This window comes from Pantherophis guttatus, chromosome 12 (assembly GCF_059756535.1).
Source record: "Pantherophis guttatus breed Tessera chromosome 12, ASM5975653v1, whole genome shotgun sequence".
Taxonomy (NCBI): domain Eukaryota; kingdom Metazoa; phylum Chordata; class Lepidosauria; order Squamata; family Colubridae; genus Pantherophis; species Pantherophis guttatus.
In genome coordinates this window covers 6,978,628-6,998,983 of record NC_142074.1, presented here as the reverse complement: position 1 = coordinate 6,998,983, position 20,356 = coordinate 6,978,628, and the positions used below count along the sequence as shown (strand labels likewise).

Here is a 20,356-nt window from a genome sequence, read left to right as displayed (position 1 = left end):
GTTGTTTCTGATGGGGTTAATGTAACGTGGATGAATTCCTAATGTTAGATATCTCCATTTGGAGGAGAGCAGTTTGGGATCATAACCAAGACATTTTGCCCATTATCTAGTGTTCTATCCAGCTTCTGCAAGAATTAGAAGTGATGGCCAATCTTTTTCTAGAGAATTGTTATTGATGGGATGAGAGTTATTTTCAGAATATATTAGGAGCTATTGATTCAACGGATGCTCCTTTGTAGCTGCATAAGACCTAGGCCGTTTCATACAGCTTATTTCCAGAGGGCAAACTAAGTCTGAGAGCCCTTTGGACCACATCTGAAAGAGAGGCTGGACCACTTTCAAAGCAGCAGTGTTAATGAGCTGAAGATTAAGAACCAACCAAATCCTATGACAGGAAATTGAAAGAACCAGGGATGTCATTTATGGAGATTCTCTGGGTCATGGTTTTCCCGAAGGTTCTTTTTTTTCAAAAGGCAACTGGACTTTCTTGGTTATTTCTTTTTTTTAATGTTTTGCTTCTCATCCATGCTGGCTGAGGAATTCTGGAAGTTGAAATCCACAAAACTTAAAGTGGCCAAGGTTGGAGACCCCTGGTCTACCCATTCCAGAATCCCTGGTCAATTCCATCATCACCATCAGAAGGCCATTAAGTTGGAGAAGAATGCAGGAGGTGAAGAAAGAACCACCATTCGTAGGGGCAACTTCCATATCTGTGGTTAATAGGAGATCATGACAAAATGATGGCCAGCATTTTAAGTAGAGTAATAATGTCTACCATAGCTACCAAGAAGCAGCCTATTTTTCTCCAGGTTGCAATTGTCCTTGGGGCACATAATCAGACATGACAAGAGAGGGAAGATCACTATAATTGTATATTTTAGAATAAACATACAATTTTACCATCACTTGTGGGGCGGTGGGGGGATGATGTCAAGGAAAGAAAACAATGCCATGATGGTGCCATCATCTTCTCATAAAAACACTGAGATAGTAGCCAAATATGACCTAGGGAAAAAGACATGGTTCTTGAAGGATTCAAGTGAATACTACTGTAGCAAATATGTCATAGCAAAGGGTCAGATGTACAAATACATAGAGGTAGTCCTTGACTTACAACCATTTGCTTAGCGACCATTCAAAGTGGCAATAGCATTGAAAAAAATGACTGGCATCCTTTACAGTATCCCCACAGATACGTGATCAAAATTCTGTTGCTTGGCAATGGGCATGTATTTACAATGGTCGCAGCATCCCGGGGTCATGTGCAACCTTCCCAGCTCGTTTCTGACCAACAAAGTCAATGGGGAAAGCCAGATTTGCTTAGCGACTGCTTGATTCATTTAAAAACTGCAGTGATTCACTTAACAATCATGGCAAAAAGGGCCATAATATTGGACATGAGTCACTGAACAACTGCCTTGTTTAGCACTTGAAATTCCGTCCCAACTGTGGTCGTAAATTGAGGGCTGCCTTTATAATTTAAATGGTTCTTTATAGCAGGTAAAAAGCATGGAGAGCTAAATGGCACACTGGGCAGGAATTTGGGAATTGCAGCTCCTGGTGTAGAAAGTTATGGAGATGCGGTTACAGAAACAACAGCAGAAAGCTGTTTCTGTTTCCCAGAAAGCTCTGGGAAAGGAGGTAGTGTTAGGAAAGGCTGGTTCCTCCTGAACTTGGTGATGGACAAGGGACTTGTGGACTTTAAACTCCCAGAATTCCTTGCCAGCATCGCTGGATAGGGAATTCTAGGAGTTGAAATTCACAAGTCTTAAAGTTGCAAGATTGGACACTTTAGTCTATCTCAATTAAATATAGTTCCAATCATCCTATGGAGCTGGTCTACCTTGTAGGGTTGAGCCCCAACTCATCTTGAGGGCACCATGAAGTCCTCAATAGCTGGTTCCCACCCAAACTCAGCTAGTGCTCATAAGGAGGCTATTTCTGCTAAAGAGTCTTTGCAATCAGTTGCTCCTCTGCACATCTCTGTTCTATGCTCTGTTCCCTGGAAGGTTCAAGAGCTGTGAGTCTGTGAATCAGAATCAGAGACTGGAGTATGGAGCAGAAGTTGTGGGTGCTGCTTCATCACTGGACAGCCATTTGTCTGGAATGGGATAGTTCTCCTGCTTGAGCAGGGGGCTGGATTAGAAGACTTCCACTCTGTCCCTTCCCATTCTGTTAATCTGCTATTCTGTTATTCTGTTTCAAATGCCAACTGGTTAGTATAGAAGAGGGGAGTGACTTATTCCCAAAGCACCTGAAGGCAGGACAAGAAGCAATGGATGAAAGCTAATCAAGGAGACAAGCAGCCTAGAACTAAGGAGAAATTTCCTGACTGTGAGAATAATCAATTAGTGGAACAGCTTGTCTTCAGAGGTTGTAGGTGCTCCAACACTGGAGGTTTTTAAGAAGAGACTGGGATAGAGTCTCCTGTTTGAGAAGGCAGTTGGAGACCTCTAAGGTCCCTTCCAACTCTTTCATTCTGAGTCTACATGAGTGCAAACCTTCTGATCTTTCAGTCAGAGCAAATATGTCACATCGGCCACATCTCCACCCGAGTTTTCAGTCAGAGCAAAAATCTCCATCTCCATGCTAACATCCTAGCTATGGACTCCACCAACTTCTCTGGGGGATCCAGGGTGGACATGACCTCGATTCATAGGGATTGAAATGAGGACCTTCAGTGTGGGGAGCCAGTACTCTATTGCTGGGCTCTGCCCTCTTCCCATCTCCTCTTCTGATTCTCACATGTTGCTCAGTAATACTGCATGTGTACTACCTCAAAGCATCTTTTGTCTGGTCATGCAGCTAGAGAGAGACGGGAACCAATTGGACTTCTGGCCCGGCTGCTTTTCCTAGTCACAAGATCTTTGTTGTGTCTGGTTGCTGACACTCATGCTCTCTCCCTGCCTTTCCCCTTTCTGATCCCTGCTGGGTTCTGCAGGGATCTCTCGGTGTCTCCATCTGTTATTTTGCAGCAGCAAAAGACTCTCTGACACAAGTGCTTAGGGTTGGATGTCCAAAAATTCACAGCAAATGAATGATAGAAATTTTATTTTCTTTGCCGTTCCTGGGTACAGTCATGGTTCACTGGCAAATCTGATTCTTGCTCTGCTAAACAATTTGTTTGCAAATACTTTGATCTGAGCACTGTTGTGAACATCCGTCCTACTTTTTTTCCCCAGGACTCCTTTTCTTTCCCTTGTTCTTCATCCAATATTTTCTCCTTGCCCCAAATCAGTGAGTCAGTGAAGCAGAAACATTGTGTGTGAAGGGCAGCAAACAGCAAAGTAGTGGGCAGATAAAGAAGAAAGCCTTAGAAATTTTGGAACTAGAATCTGCTGTACATTAAGGACAACATGCTGGAATATCCATCCATTTCATTACCAAATCAATCTAAGTAATTTAGGGTTGAAAGGTCCTCAGCTCATCCATAACTGCAGGACGTTTGGTTCACATTCTGTTGCATTCTCCTTGGTTTCAGATAATTCCATTTTTCTTTACTTTATCTTTTCCTTCCTTCAGGGTTAATGGTGGACACCAACCATCCTCAGTTGTGGCATTATGCAAACCACTACATAGTTATGAAAAGAAATACAGGTAGTACTCGACTTACGACCACAATGGAGCCCAAAATGTCTGTTGCTAAGCAAGGGAGTTAAGTGAGTTTTGCCCCATTTTATGACCTTTTTTTGCTATAGCTCTTAAGTGAACCATTGCAGCTGTTAAATGAATTATGTGGTTGTTACTGGTAAGTGAATCTGGCTTATCCCATTCACTTTGCTTATTGAAAGCTGGCAGCAATTCTTTATTGGTCAAATGTGACTGGACACACAAGGAATTTGTCTCCAGTGCAAAAGGTCTCAGTGTATACATGTACAACAACAAAGTGATAGGTCATAGATCATAAATCATAAAGAAATCATTTTCTTTTGACAGGGCCAAAATGAAAGAGCCTGATCCAGGTTTACATCCCACGTTTGAATCACTAAGATGTGCAATATATTGACATTTACATTATCATACTTATCCTACTGTCATCATGCCCTATTTAAATTCAGGCAAAGTTATGACAGCTAGTTTGGTATAATAGTTAAATATTATATGGGTTCTAGTCCTGCTTTAGGGACAAAGTCAGCTGGGCCAGTCACTCTTTCTCAGTCCCAGGAAGACGAAGGCAAGGGCAAACCACTAATGAAAATATTTATTATTGTTTATGTACTAAGAAAAATTTATATGGCCACCCAACTCACAGTAATTCCAGGCGGCTTACAGAAATAAAATCCCAATTCAAAAGCCAATAAACTCACATCCAATAAACACACAAACATGTGATGTCATATCACCCTCTGGTCCCCAGCCCTGTTGGCCAAACCACATCTTCAGGGCCTATCGAAAAAGTGTCAAATTGGGGGCTAATCTTGGGGGGATGATGTTCCACAGAAAGGAAGCCACCATGGAGAAGCCCTGTACAGATCTTATCAAGAGAGGACACCCATAACATACCCTGCTTCCCACTCTGGTGGGTCAGATAGATATATCTTGGAAAAGATAGTCCTTCAAATGAGTCTCCTGAGTCTTCGGAGAAGGGCGGCATATAAATCAAATTAAAAAAAAAAATAGTCCTTCAAATCTTGCAAAGAAAACTTAAGGGACACATCCAAGCAGCCACCAGGAGTCAAGACTGACTTAAAGGAGAAAGGAACACAATTACTTTTGATTCTACTTGGAAACTGCTTCTGGACTTTGTGCTGGAGGTGGAAAACATGAAACTTTGATTTCGGATTTTGCTGATTAGATTTACTGTTATAGAAATGGCTAGTTTATATTATTATTTAAAAGTAAAAAGATGAGGTATGATGCTATTATCTTATTCTACTGCACTAACAGTTGGAAGCCAGCACTTACTTTATTTTTCCTTCTTGCCCTACACTTTCCTCTTCTCTTTTTCCTTCCTTATTTTCCCATTATTTTCTTTTGTATTTTGTATTTATATTGTATTTTGATAAACTAATACAAAATTTGAACCTTAAAGAAAAAGACCGACTCAAAGGCACGAAAAAGAAATAGTTCTATTATAGAAAAAAAAATTGTGAAGCAGTTCACTGCAAATATGGTAATAAAAATAAGCCATTACATAGGAAATGCATACAATTATAAAGCTAGCACATTATCTTTTTCCATCAGGGACTATCTGTGGTTTCTTTGCAGACCACCTATGTTTTGCAGATCAGAGTTTAAGAAAGAAACATTGATTTGATCTATGGATTGATGAAACATGGTTACTTGGCTTGAAGGTCCAAGAATTGGTCCAGTTTGCTATCTGCTTTTGATGAAAGAAAAAGTGGATGCTGAATAAATTATAGATCATACTTGAGGATATTTATGGAAATATGATTCCCTGCATCTACGCTTGTACTCTCCATGTTTTATGACATACATTTAGATCAGTAAGAAACAGCACTTAAAGCGAAGCAGCAACAATCTGAATTCCTTAATCAGATCATTCTTAAGGCATGAATAAGGTGCAATTAAATAGGCTTGTGAGAAAGAGATCCAGGTAGACCACAACTGAGCCCAAAATTTCTGTTGCTAAGCAAAACAGTTGTTCAGTTTTGTCTCATTTTATGCCCTTTCTTGCCACCGTTGTTAAGTGAATCACTGCATTGTTAGATTAGTAAGATGGTTGTTAAGTAAATTTGGCTTCCCCATTGACCTTGTTTATTGCAAAAGGGGCTCACATGACCTTGGAACACTGCGACTGTCATATATATGAACCAGTTGCCAAGGGTGTAAATTTCTATCACATAATACTGGGATGCTGCAATGGTCATAAGTGTTAAAAACAGTCATAAGTCATTTTTTTTCAGTGCCGTTGTAACTTGAAGCAGTCACTAAACAAACTCTTGTAAGTTGAGGACTATTTGTACTTATGTTTGATCTATGGTACTTAAAGGTCCCAAGCAAAAGAAGGCAGCACTGTGTGTGAAAATTGTAATAATCAGGGAGCTGTATCTCAGAGTCAGTGAGGCTGCTATTTTTCTTTGCAAGTTTTCAGAACTTGCAAGTTTGCAGAAATAAATGCAAGTTTTTTGTCTTTCTATGTGCACATCAGTCTACCTTTCTATTTATCTACCAATCACACACAGGCGCTCCACGCAGCCATGTCTGGCTATGCCTACACATCTAAGATGGCACAGCTGGACTTTGACCACAGTCTAAGATGGAGACAATACTGCAACTCTTACAAAACCCTCAGCATAATGGTTGAGTTCTAAAAGAATATTGGGTCACTGCCAACAGGAACAACTTGTGGATGTTTCATGGAATTTATATTGATTTGGGTTGTTAACTGTCAGGTATAGAAAGACCAATGAATAGAATAGGGAAGAAAATAGATAATATTTATAGGCTTGAGCAGCTCACCCCCCCCCCCCCGGTTGAAGAAGGCTTGCAAGAAAGAAAGTCTGTGGTGGATCGGTCCCAAGCTGCCATTTTGGAAGTGGCAGAATGATGCATGCCATGCTAAAGGCTTGCAAAGAGACCATGCCATACTATTCACTTTAGCATCTGGAATACATTACTGAGGAAGGAAAGTAAAGGGTGTGTGTGCGTGTGTGTGTGTGTGTGTGTGTGTGTATTTGTGTATGCACTCTGATATAAGATCGGGACGCCTTGCACACGGTCACTCATGCCCTAGTTACCTCCTGTATGGACTACTGTAATGCTCTCTACATGGGGCTCCCCTTGAAAAGCACCTGGAGGCTCCAACTGGTCCAGAACGTAGCCGCGCGGGTGATTATGGGCGCAGCTCGTTACGCCCATGTAACACCTCTCCTACGCGAGCTGCACTGGCTCCCGGTGGTCTTCCGGGTGCGATTCAAGGTGTTAGTTATCACCTTTAAAGCGCTCAATGGCTTAGGACCTGGGTACCTACGATACCATCTTTTGCCACCAATAGCCTCCCACCGACCAGTTCGTTCTCACAGGGAGGGACTACTCAGGGTACCGTCAGTCAAATTATGTCGACTGGCGACTCCCAGGGGGAGGGCCTTCTCTTTGAGGGCTCCAACCCTTTGAAATGAACTGCCCCCGGAGATACGGAATATCCCTGATCTCCGTGCTTTCCGCTGTGCCCTCAAGACCCTGATGTTCCAACAGGCGGGGCTAAACATACGAACATGTGAATGACTTTTTTTTTTTTAATGTTATCTAATTCTGGGTTTTATTTAAATTGACTAAGCTAAGTAATAATTTTAATTAGCAATTTTATGATGTTTGTGTGTCTATATTTTTCTTGACTGTACACCGCCTTGAGTCCTACGGGAGAAAGGCGGTATAGAAATATAATAAATAAATAAATAAATAAATAAATAAATAAATAAATAAATAAATAAATAAATAAATAAATAAGAGACATCAAGAGCCATAGTGCGTGGGTGTCTGTCTCTGTGTATGTTTTCTTGCAAGATGAAGGGAGTGGAGTGAAGAGAAGCTAAGAAAATAGAGCTAAAAACAGGTGAGTCATAGGTAGGTTGCTGAAAATGGTACCGGTAGAACAACTGCAGATCGGAAGTCCCAAAGGTGCTTTTTCAAAAGGCAGCTGGACTTTCTTTATTTTTCCTTTAAGACATTTCACTTCTCATCCAAGAAGCTTCTTCAGTTCTGATTTCAGCCAGAACTGAACCAGTTGAACCAGTTGCCAAGCATTTAAATTTTCATCACCTGACCCTAGGGATGATGCAAAAGTCATAAATTTGAAAAATGGTCATAAGTGACTTTTTTCGGTGCCATTGTAACTTTGAATGGCCACTAACCAAATTTTGTAAATTGAGGACTGCCTGTACCACTAGATAAATATTATGTTCAGGTACCGCTAGCCTTTCCAAATTTGGTGAAACTGAGAGGAGAATTTATCCAAGGGAAGAACAGGGTCTCCATCAGTTTCTGCAAGACAGGTCTCCCCATTAGTGGTGGTGATAGCATCTCTTTGGAAAAAAACACAACAGAAATCCCATGGAAGATTTCTGCCTCTGCAAGTGAATGGAAGCAGAAAAGGCAAGGGAGACTTCAGAGAAGATTCATTCTCATTCCTTCCTAAGTCTGGCTAGGAGAACCTCCATTTTGCCCTGCTTGCAGAATTTCTCCAAAATTCTCTTCTTCCTTGGAAGAACACTTTAGAAGGCAATTTTCTTACATCAAATTAGATAAACACTGATAGGAGGGGTATGTGTGTGAAATTCAACAGGATCTCTCTGTCCACCAAAAGATGTGCTGCTTTTTTATCCATTCCATATTCCCAAAATGGGATGTCTAGCATGATTTTTAAAATCCACAGTCTTGACTTTGTTGTACCATAAATATCCATGCTGATTTGCAGCAGAGAATGGCTATTTGAGGTTTCTAAACATGCAAATTAGTTTGAGGATTTTTTTTTTTTCCTGACAGTGGGACAAAGGACAGGAATCTAGTAAAGTTTTCCAAGGTTTTGTCTGAAAGACATTTCCTTATCTTTCCAAATTGTATAGGAAAACATCATGTAGATGAGGGGTGTCCACCCTTGCAACTTTAAAACCTGTGGATTTCAACTCCCAGAATTCCCCAGCCTGACCCTAAAATTAATAAAAACCAACATATTAAGGAATTCTACTTGGTCTTCTTCTAGACCAGTTTTTTAGAATGTCTGGACTTCAACTTATGGAGTTGAAGTCCACAAGTCTTCAAGTGGTCAAGTTTGGACACCTGTAATTTAGATTATACAGATTGTCAATACATTTGTAACAACAAAGGAGGATTTTTGATTTTTTTTTTTTTTGCCATTGCCTTCCTTAAATTAGCTTCTTATCTCAATTACCAATTTTTAAATTCTGAATAAAGCTTTCCCTTCCACTTCTCTAAAAGAATGATGTAACAGTTGCTAGAGCTGGAACAATTTTACGCAAGGATAGACTTCAGCTTGGTACGTGACCATTTGTGGAAACAAGGAACAAAACCTGTGAAGAGACACAGCTAAATCACACCCAGGTGAAAATCTTATGAGTTCTCTAGTTCACATGCAGCTCTCCTGTCACTTTAATGATCAGTCTATGATTTTATTTTATTTTATTATTTGACCTAATGAATAAAAATTAAAATAAGATTATTCACTCAGTAGATAGCATTAGTTTATCTAAAAATTCCATGACAGATTTTATTTTTTCAAACTTCAAACCCAATAATGATATGTAATATAGGGGTGGTATTCACTTACCTTCACTACTGGTTCGCAAATGGAATAACTCCTCTCTTCTGGGGAACTATCTCCTTACTATATATCCTATCATCTTTGGTAATTTTCAGGTGTTTGGACTTCAACTCCCAGAACTCCTCAGCCAGAATGTATCAGATGCAAAGAATCAGGACCATACATTAAGTTGCAGTTAAGATTTTTTGCTCAAGTCTATATATAAGAATCTAGTCAACTAAGGTTAAGATTGGCCCCAGATAAGGGTCAACAAATTCAAGAGGAGTTGGACTTGGACCATTTGTGGGGATGTAATGCGTCTAAGATGATGATGCACTTAACTCCACCCCCAATTCTGCCTGCTCTTCTACACCATGGGGAACACTTTGCAGAAGTCGGTATGTTCTTCAGAAGCAGGTAACATATCATTCTGGTAATTAGAAAAAGTTCCTTGAATCAAATTTGCTTGCTGGGAACCATGTACATTCAAAAACTGAATCCACAGAGTTTTCCTAGCAACAGAGCATCTGGGACTTCTTGTCAAATGCTGACTGGGGAATTCTGGAAGTTGAATTCCATGCATCATAGAGTTGACAAGGTTGAGAAATATTGATTTAGAGTGATAAATCAAGAAGTGATTGCAGATAGATTCACAAGGGTCTGTCTGAATTGGAATGGAAGGATTTCAAAACTCAAAGGTGGCTCAATGGCTATGATGCTGACAGAGACATTTTGCTCTGGTGCATCAGTTCTTGCATCCTTTTGAATATTACAGGTGGATCTACCAGGTTATATTCCTCCTAGATACATTCCTCATGAATTAGTGCTGTAATCGAGGCTAAACCCCCAAAATTGTCTAGACTTCTCTACTAAAAGGCATTCTCATGCTAGGGAGTTCTGCAAGATGCAGTCCACACATCTTAAATTTGCCGACTTTCAAAAACACTGCTTTGTCCAGAAATCCCCTTCAGTCTACTGTTTAATTTTAACATGTTGGAGAAGTTGATGTGTTCTTCAGAAGGGAGTAAAACATCATTCTGATAACTGGAAAAAATTCCTTAAACCAAACTTGCTTGCTGGGAATCATATACAGGTACATCAGAATAGAATAGAATAGAACTTATTACAGTCATAGACCAGCAATAGACATACAGTAACTGTTTACAATATATTAAAAATTAGTATTGACATTAATAGCGAATAACAACATCCCTATTAAGCGAATACATGTTCTCAAACAGTTAGGGTCACTCCATAGTTTACGTGACTGTGAGTAAATATAATTTCCCCAAAATTGTTAGAGATATCTCCAAAAAATTGGCACAAATTGAGAGCTATAATTCTGTAACCAATTTTTTTCTTGTGGACACTGCAGCAACACAGGATTTTGCCACTGCATGCATGGTAGCCGGGTTTGAGTCCTGGAGGAGAAAGCCAACATAAAAGTCGCCTGCCCTCCCTGGCAATCTCTCTAATAAGGGGAGAATATACACTGATCTATCAACTCTATATAACTCACAGTACAATAAAACATGTGAGATATCTTCAACTTCTCCTTTACCACATATACATACCTGTTCTGCTATTGGTGTTCTCTTATACCTGTCCTGGAGGAATGCTGAGGGGAGAATGTTAAATCTGGCTCTGAAGAAAGCTATTCTTTTTTTTGGGGGGGGGGGAAGATCAGGTCATTTAGATATCTTGCCGATTCCCACACACCCTGTTTGATTCTGTCCCTACTATGGAGAGGCAACCTATTTAGTTCTTCTTGGAACTCCATGTCCAGATAGATGAACATTATTACATTATACAGGTACATCCATGCAGTATACTTGGCAAAGGATCTATATGATTTATTGTTTTTTTTTTCAAGAAATTTATTGGCTTCAGATATAGTATCAGCTATGAATCAGGCCACACCATTTTTTGCTTCTCTTCCCAGACAAAGTTGGCTAGGAGCTAAGTAGACCTTTTTGCTACAACAGAGTCTATGTTGTAGGAAAACAATCATGATGCATCCTTGGTGCTCTCTGAGCTTGGTTGTTTTCTTGCAGAAGTTTCATTATCCAGACCAGCTAACACTATTAGCACTAGCACTGATGATGTTTCTGAGTTTGGGTAATGAAACAACTGCAAAAAAAAACCAACCAAGCTCAGAGAGCACCAAGGGCTCCCACAGTTGTTCTCCTCTTCCTCCTCCTCCCTCCTCCTCAATCCCCACTCCCTTCTAGCACTGATGTTATTACCTAGTTGGGTAATGAAAGGTCTGTTAGAAAACAACCAAGCTCAAAGAGCACCAAGGACCCTCACAGTCGTCATCCTCCATCTCTTCCTCTTCCTCCTCCTCTCCACAAACTCCTCTCCCTTTTAGCACTGATGATGTTTCTGAGTTTGTGTAATGAAACAGCTGCAAGAAAACCAGCAAGCTCAGAGAGCACCAAGGACCCCACATTTCAACTCTGAGCTACAAACATTTCTTTTATCTAGGATAGTCATTTTGGTCTATAGTAGTCCCAAACCCTTCCAGAATAACTATTTTCATTAAATAGCATCAATTATTGTGAGCTATTGCTTACATTCTATCCATCCATTTATCCATTTTTTATAACTGCCCATTTAACCAAGTGACTCTGGGCATTTAAAACTATAAACAATGAAACTATTAAAAATAATTAAAACATCCAAAAAATAAATACAGCAGCCGAGATAGTTAATCAAATAATGCCAAGAAACAGGACCCTTCAAACATCCCCATCCCCATGCTCAGATATATAGCCATTTTTTAAAAGCCTTGCAGAGGTCTAACAGGATTGGGGGCATTCTAACCTGTGGGGGGGAGAATATTCCATGAAACAGAGGCTATAGCAGAAAAGGCCCATTTTTTAGTTCTCGTCAGTTGGCATTCTTTGGCTGATGAGATCTGCACCATGCTTAATCTGTTGGATCTGATTGGATGGGTAGAAATTCTTGGATAAAGATGTCCCTTAGGTAACCCAGTCCCAAGCCATGGGAGCTAATACCTTTTATTGCAATTATGTGGTCTGAGAAGGAACTTCCAGGTGTTTGATTCCTGAATCTTATCGTCTTCCATTTGACATCTTTCTGAGAGGATCCTGAAAATGCTTGCCCACTCATGTGCCAAGACCAGAGCAATCCTCTAGCATTGTGCTCCATTTGATGAGCTAAGATATAGCTTAGCAGTACGGTACATGGCTCATGCCAGCTGGAGATCATATTTGGCTAAAACAGCCAATTCAGTTTAAGGCAAATGTGTTTGTAATTATAAAGTTATGCCAGACATTTGTTACGATAGGCAGAATGGTCTGTAGGTGGCTTTATAGAGAGCAGGCAGCAGATTTGTCTTGAGTTGTGATTTGCCCAGTGGTTTTAAATAGTAGATGAACCAAGCAAGGCAGGTCTCCCAAAACATTTGCTTCTATGCTGTTTTATTGTGTTGTATTGTCGTTATAAGCCACCAAAAAGAATTCAGGAGGAGGCAAGTCTTGCAGTTTTATCTTGGTGCAATCAACCAATGAAAAGGAGTTTTCTGGGACTTAGTCTCTCATCTGAACTTGGAACATCCACCATTTTGAATTTCCAGAAGCCAAAATTGAAATCTGATGCAAGTTTGTGTCTGGACACCATCTGGCACAAGCCAGGGCATAAAAAACTCAAAGAAGTAGTACAAGATCAAAACATGTAGAGAGACCTGGCCCATAGAATTGACAAGAGTGGACATGACTGAATGGATATCATCATCAACATCAACATCATCACAGGTTTGGGTTGCAGATTCTGGTTTCTGGCAATCCAAAGTGGTGACCAAAGATGGATGACAAAGATTGAGCCTCAGGTACCTCTCCATCTAAGTGCAAGGTGATAATTTCCATTGTTCATTCTATCCAGTAGCCTAGGGTGTAACAGGTAATTTTGTTAATAGTTGCTAAGATGTTAAAACCTCATCTTCAAGCTAATTTGTATTATAAAATTAAAATAAATGATCTTTGTTGGTCTTAGCTTTTGATACTTCCTTTATTCTCCCATCCATTTGTCTTACCCTGTCTTTGTTCTCCAAAGCACCAGAAGGCGGGACAAAAAGCAATGTATGGAAACTAATCATGGAGAGAACCAACCTAGAACTAGGGAGAAATTTCCTGACCGGGAGAACAATTAATTAGTGGAACAGCTTGCCTTCAGAAGTTGTGGTGCTCCATTACTGGAGGTTTTGAAGAAGAGATTGGAAGGTCATTTATCCAGAATGGTATAAGGTCTCCTGCTCAAACACAGAGTTGGACAAGAAGGCCTCCAAGGTCCCTTCCAACTCTGTTATTCTGTATGACAATTATGTTCATCTTTCTGCCATTTATATCTTTAATAAACCTTGCAAAGCAAAGTTGGTCCAGTCATTAAGCAGTTGCATCAGGCAGCAGTGTGAGGAGCTGCAAGGAGTGGGATGAAGTACTAAAAGCTCTGGTGGCTTCAAATGTATCCCGTTGTGGATACATACCCAGTGGTATTAAGCTTCCATTTACAATGGAGAGGAATGTGAAGGAAAGCAGCTGCCCATGTTTGCTTGCTTGGATTTGAAATGTCCTAACTGCATTTTGTGGAAAGGATGGATCACACTGTTGTTCTTTAAGGGTTTTTTTGGTGACCATGTTCCAAAATTTAGAACTTATTTTTGTCCCACTGGCTAGTTGTGTGTGAATTCTTCATGCATCTTTTCCTATATAGGTAAGAAACTGGGCTTCTTCTGGATACTTTTGAACAATAAATCCCACAAGTCCCAACCATCATGGACAACAGTCAATGATGATGGTCATGAAATCACCCGCTTCTGTTCTAATGGATGTGTCAGAGTCTTCTTCTTCCCCATGGATTCATTCTACATTCATGAAAATAGAGTTTTCCTGCCTTTCCTCATCCTCTTTGCACCCTGAAGACATTTCTCCTTTCTTGCATTTCAGATAAAATATGTTTCCCTCCTTTTTTCACCTGTATAGCATCCATAGCTCATTAAAATTGGCATCTTTTGGTATGCCAGCCTTTGCAGGTGCCACTTTCCCCTCAGCAACATAAGATGGTTCCTGTACATAGGAATGGATGGATAGCCAAACAACAGAATTGGCAGGAACCTAGAAGGTCTTCTAATCCAACCCCCTGCTTAAGTAGAGACCCTACCATTTCACACAAATGGCTGTCCAATCTCTTCTTTTGAACACTCAGTGTTGGAGCATCCACAATTTCTGGAGATAACTGTTCCATTGGTTAATTGTTCTTACTATCAGGGAATTTCTTACTTCTAGGCTGCTTCTCTCCTTGATTAGTTTCCATTCATTGCTTTGTGTCCTACCTTCAGATGCTTTGGAGAATAAGTTGATCCCCTCTTCTTTGTGGCAGTTCCTTAGATATTGGAACACTGCTATCATGTCATCCCTAGTTCTTCTTTTCATTAAATGGATGGACAGAAGAGCCCACAAATTCTGGCAGAATTAGAAATTTGAGGTGGCATGCAAGGAGACAATTGATGCTGGATTAGAGCCCACTCTTGATTAACTATATTAATCATGCCTCCAAATTGCTGAGGAGAAAATAAAACATTAGCAGATAATGTGTGCGGATTTATTTGATGCTGTTTCAAAAGATTAAAACACGACTGTTGTTAACAGTGTTTGATTTTATTATTAGTGACTCCTGCCATCCCTCTGTTAACAAGTGGCCAACAGTGTTCAGACATTGATCTAAGCAACAGATGGAGGTAACAGGGTTTGGCAAAGACATGGAGACTATATGTGCTGCTTTTTCCATGGTGACTTAACCTAGAGGTCTTTCTACTTGATGACTTTTCCATACTATCTGCTCCCTCCCTTCAAATATTACATATCTACATTATTGTATTGCATCTCCTTCCTTCTCCCTCCCTTCACATTGCTCCATGGTCTGCTAATGCTCTCCCTGACACCCGTATCCCACTGAGTGCTCTGACAAGATTAACTGGAAACTGGGCCCTGGTGATCCATTAGCACCAATAGCAATAGCACTTAGACTTATATACCACTTCATAATGCTTTACAGCTCTCTTTAAGTGGTTTATAGAGTCAGCATATTGCCCCCAAGAACCTGGGTCCTCAGTTTACCGACCTTGGAAGGATGGAAGGCTGAGTCAATCCTGAGCCAGTGAGAAACAAACTGCTGTCAGTCGGCAGAGTTAGCCTGCACTACTGTATTCTAACCACTGCATCATCAAGCCGTTAAGTAGTATCATTACATAGAAAGAAGGAATCTAGTACCCTTCAGCATTTGAGTCTTCAACATCCAGAAGCACTTGATAGCATGGCCAAATTGCTAGGAATAATGGGAAGTATTCTGGAATTTCCAGAGGACATCAGTCATCACCCAGCATAGGAAAGAAGAAAGAATTCTAAAAGGTCAAGAAGGATTATGAGCTTTTATCTAAAAAGAGTAATAGTATATTGAGGAGTGAAAGTAAACTCAACTTTAGTGAGTTCATGGACTATTATACTACAAAGTGTGGACAGGGAACTGAACCAATAACGTATCTGAATTTCTCCCAGGGAGAATGCTTCTAGGAAAGGTTTTTCCCTAAGCAGTGTTCTAACGGTGCTTTTGATACGTTTGATAGAGAGATGTTTCTTCTTGATGTTTTCCCTTAAGGCTTAATATAAGCATGAGAATCCAAGTAACTAAGGTAAGAGACAAGCCCTTCAGGTACATCCCTTAATAAGTGTAAGGACATCATACTTTTCCCCTAGAAATTTCACTAAAACTCTTTCCCTTTTAAAGAAGATTTTTTCATGGTTAGTTGCACAACCCGCCAGATGTTTAGGCTGGATTTGGTATTTGTATCTACCTATCAAGTCCTTCTGAAGGACCTGGGACAGGTAGATGTTATTGTTTAATAATATTAAAGGTATCATTGCAGAATGTAAGTTATTCCAAGTAAAGTTGCCTTTTGCAATTGACTGATGGTGATTTTGTCAATGTTGATGGTGTTCAAGAGGTGCTCCAGATATTTTGGGATGCCTATTTTGGTATATTTTTCCTCTCTTATCTTTTAAAAATATTGTCTTATCCTGTCTATTTTTAATATATATATATATTATATAAAAGTATATTCTTCTTTATCCAAATAAATGAGAATTGGTAGGGAAAAAAATCCCCATGCTTATTTTGACCTCTTGTAAGATAAGAGCTGTCATCAAACTCAGTATTCCATACTAAATTAAGGGAATTATTCTTTACTGAATAATAAAGTAAAAGAAAGTGCAAAAAAATACTGTCTGATTTGAGCATATTTTAACCAGTATATCATGAAGACAATTAACCTGGTTTTAACTCCCAGTACAGTATTCAATGTAAGCTAGAATGTCTAATTTAGACAGTATCTTTTGAGCCAATAATATGTGGCCTTCCACCCATCATCTAGAAATTAATTTGCAAATATTTTCTAGACTGCAGCAACTGTTTAAGCATGGCTATAAGTCCAGATATCCATTTGGCACTGTTCCATTAAGAAGCAATATTCTTCTTGTTGACAGCACCATTTGTGGTGGTCTTCCTGGGTTTCTGGGCAGGCAAACCAAAATCTATGAATCTTCTTGTAACCATGACAATGGTGTGACTCAGATGTGTACACAATGGAAATTGGAAATTTTACCAAGAAAACTGCAGGGACTCGTCCAGATAGTTGTCAGGGGTTAACATTGCCTTGAAGGCATCAAAAAAGCAAAGAAAAGTAGCTTAAGTGGTGTAGAAGCAAATACGTAGAATTACTGGTGTTCAAAAATGCAGGCACAGCAACCGAGAAAAGTGACTGTGAGCCTTAGGGAATCACTTACTAGTTCTCCTGGGCTGTATCCATGGGTTGGGTTGAGACTGTTTGGAGAAAGTGGTTCCTGTGTGTCTTTTCTCTCATGGAATGCCACCAGCAAAGCCCTTAGAGAGTTAAACCTTTTCAATCTCTTCCTCCTTCTTTGGAGAATCATTTCCCATGTGATCTCGTTGGTTCTGGCTCTCTTAGGGTTTGGGAAAGCCAGTACATCAGAATTTGGTCCCTCCTGCAGGGAGTGTTGCTCTAATTACATTTTTAGAATTCTTTGCTGCGGGGAGATGTTGTTATGATTGCGTCATTGCGCTGGAGTTGACTTTATTTTCATTATGCTTTATTATATATATATATATTTCTTTTAGCCCTCTTTAAGAATATTTGGAATTAAGTTGCTTAGAGTTGGCAATAACTGTAGAGGGAAAACACCATTAAATCCATCAGTCCATCACTCAACCTCCAATGAAAAATAAACAAGCATTGCATTACAATGCACTGATCATGAGAACAATCTAGAAATAGAAACAAGAAAAGAGAGAAATGTGGAGGCAGGGATAAACAAGGAAGAACATAGGACACGTATCTGTTACATAAAGCTGCAGCTTAATTACAATAAGGAAACCTTCTGCAACTCAATGTTTTCCAGATGTGCTAAGATTGCACCTCCTAAAATTGGCTAGGAACCGGGGCCTTGTGATACCAACACCTCCAAAAGGCATCAGGACATAAGGACAGCCCTCCTTTATCAGGCCGAGTGCCATCTTCTCTCAGTGGACTAATAGATACCTGTGGGTTGCTTTGAAAGATGGAGAAATGGAGATTTGATGATGGCGATGTTATCCATTCAGTCGTGTCATGAGCCAAGTCCCTGCACATCTTCCAATCTTGCACTACTTTTGAGTTTTTCTGTGCTCTGGCTGGTGTCAGCGTTGATGGTGTTCAGCCACCGTGTTCTTTGGCAGCCAGGTTTCCTTTTACCTCTAACTCTTCCTAACAGAATCACTTTCTCCGACGGAGACATATTTGCCTTCTTCCCCCATTGTTCCTTATTAACTGGTACTTGGAGGCAGGCTAATCTCAATTGGAGGTAACTGAGTGTTTGGAAGCTCTTGATAGACCTCTGTTCCATGAATTCCTCCAATTCCCTTTTCCATGCTGTCTACATTAGTGGCCATCAATCCTAACATGGGAATGAATTCTTCACGTTAACTATGCACTTGTAGGAATATCAGCCTTCCTAGATAAACTAGATAGGAAACACAACTAAATGAGCGAATTCTAATTTATTGTAAGGCTACATTAACAGAATTTTGCAAATTTGAAAGTTCAAACTTCTCACTGCCACTTTTAACTACTTGATCCATTAGGGTGGATCCTTCCTAAATTCCTTCCTCCAATTATTAAGCAACTGGGTGCTTGTGAATCTCTTCTCTGACTGTTTTCTGGGCAGTATCTCTTCCCCTGATTCCCCAAGGTCATCCACACATTTGATTACAGGGAAGAAGATGCCATATTTGTATAGACATTGGGACTGGACCAGTGGCTTTGTCCCCTGGCATGATATGATGATTGTTTTTTCCAGAAGAATTGTCAATCAAACAGCTAATGCCAGGACTTGGAGCGTTAATAGGCAGACAAGATATTTTGGCTATTATGCTATGAAGGCTGTATGATGATGATGATACAAATCCTCCTCAATCTATACTCCAAGGGAAAATCCTAATTGTTTCTATATTAAAAAAAAAACCCACGGTGGTCTTTAGTTATGCAGAATGCTGAGTTGCATTTTCATATCTTCTGCTTAGCTAGTATGTTTGTAAGTGCACTCAAATGTCAAGAAATCCTTATCTGGTTACAATTGAGTGATTTTTTTTTTTTTTTTTGGATTTATATGCCGCCCTTCTCCGGAGACTCAGGGCGGCTTACAATGCGTTAAGCAATAGCCTTCATACTTTTGTATATTTATACAAAGTCAGCTTATTGCCCCCACAAACTGGGTCCTCATTTTACCCACCTTAGAAAGGATGGAAGGCTGAGTCAACCTTGAACCTGGTAAGATTCGAACCTGCAGAAATTGCAGGCAGCTGTGTTAATAACAGGGTGCATTAAACCACTGTACTACCAAGGCTCTAAAACTTCTCGTGGTTCACTGAAGAGAGTTGAGTGGAATAATATCCCATATTCATCTCCCTTCACTGGTGAGACCATGGTGGCATGCTTAAAAAAGAGGGCCTAAAATGTTCTCCAGCAGGCTATGTTACTCTCACAGTCAGAATTATATTTGAAGGACTTAGAACAGGAGTGGGCAACGATGGCAACAAGATTGCAGTCTGTGGACTTCAACTCCCAGAATTCCAGGTGGCTGAGGGATTCTAGGAGTTGAAATCCGAAGATCATAAAGGGGCATAGTTGCCCACCTCTAACTTAGGAGCAACTTTGGTGCGATTGGGGGTATCCTTAATTGGCGTTTGAGGTATTTGAAGTTAAGGACTACAGTGAATAGTTCAGTAATAGGAACTGAATGACTGTAGATTCACTTAATGACCAGAGTGATTCATTTAATGACCACCACAAAAATGTCATAAAATTGGTCACGTGACCCACTGAATGACCAGCAAGTTTTATGACAGTAATTCTGGGCTAAATGACGTACCTTGAGAACTACCTGTAGACTGTAATTGGCTCTGAAAATAATCCCAGAGATGAGAAGAAGTGACCAGCCTAGATAACAGGGTGATAAGAGAAATCTGAGGAATGTAGCTGTGGAAAGCATCTCAGAATCCTGTGGAATGTTATGTTATGTTATGTTATGTTATGTTATGTTATGTTATGTTATGTTATGTTATGTTATGTTATGTTATGTTATGTTATGTTATGTTGTTACATTACGTTATGTTACGTTACTTTATTATTTTATTTTATTTTTTATTTCATATTTCTAACAATAATGTAATATTAGTATTCTTGGTTTTAGAACATAAATCCTAGGGCAGTGATGGCTAATCTTTTTGTCATCGCGTGCCAAAAGCAAAGGGAACGCGGGGGGGGGGGGTGTTGTGCGTGTGTGTGCCAACACCCATAATTTAATGCGCCCCGCTCTCCCGTGCATGTGCGTGCGACCCCCCCCATGCTCCCCACGCAATTGGCACGTGATGGCATGGTGGAACCAGAAGTCCCGTTTTTCACCCTCCCCAGGCTCCAGAGCCTTTCTAAAAGCCTGGGGAGGGTGAAAATGGCCTCCTCCCCCCCCGGAGACCCTCCAGAGGCCAGAAATGGCCCATTTCTCAACT

General features: G+C 40.1%; 1 protein-coding gene across 2 annotated transcripts in view; it reads left to right on the top strand.

The window, feature by feature from the left end:
• PAK3 (p21 (RAC1) activated kinase 3) overlaps positions 1 to 20,356 on the top strand; it is a 115,611-nt gene that overhangs the window by 9,973 nt on the left and 85,282 nt on the right. The gene's annotated exons all lie outside the window — the stretch shown is intronic.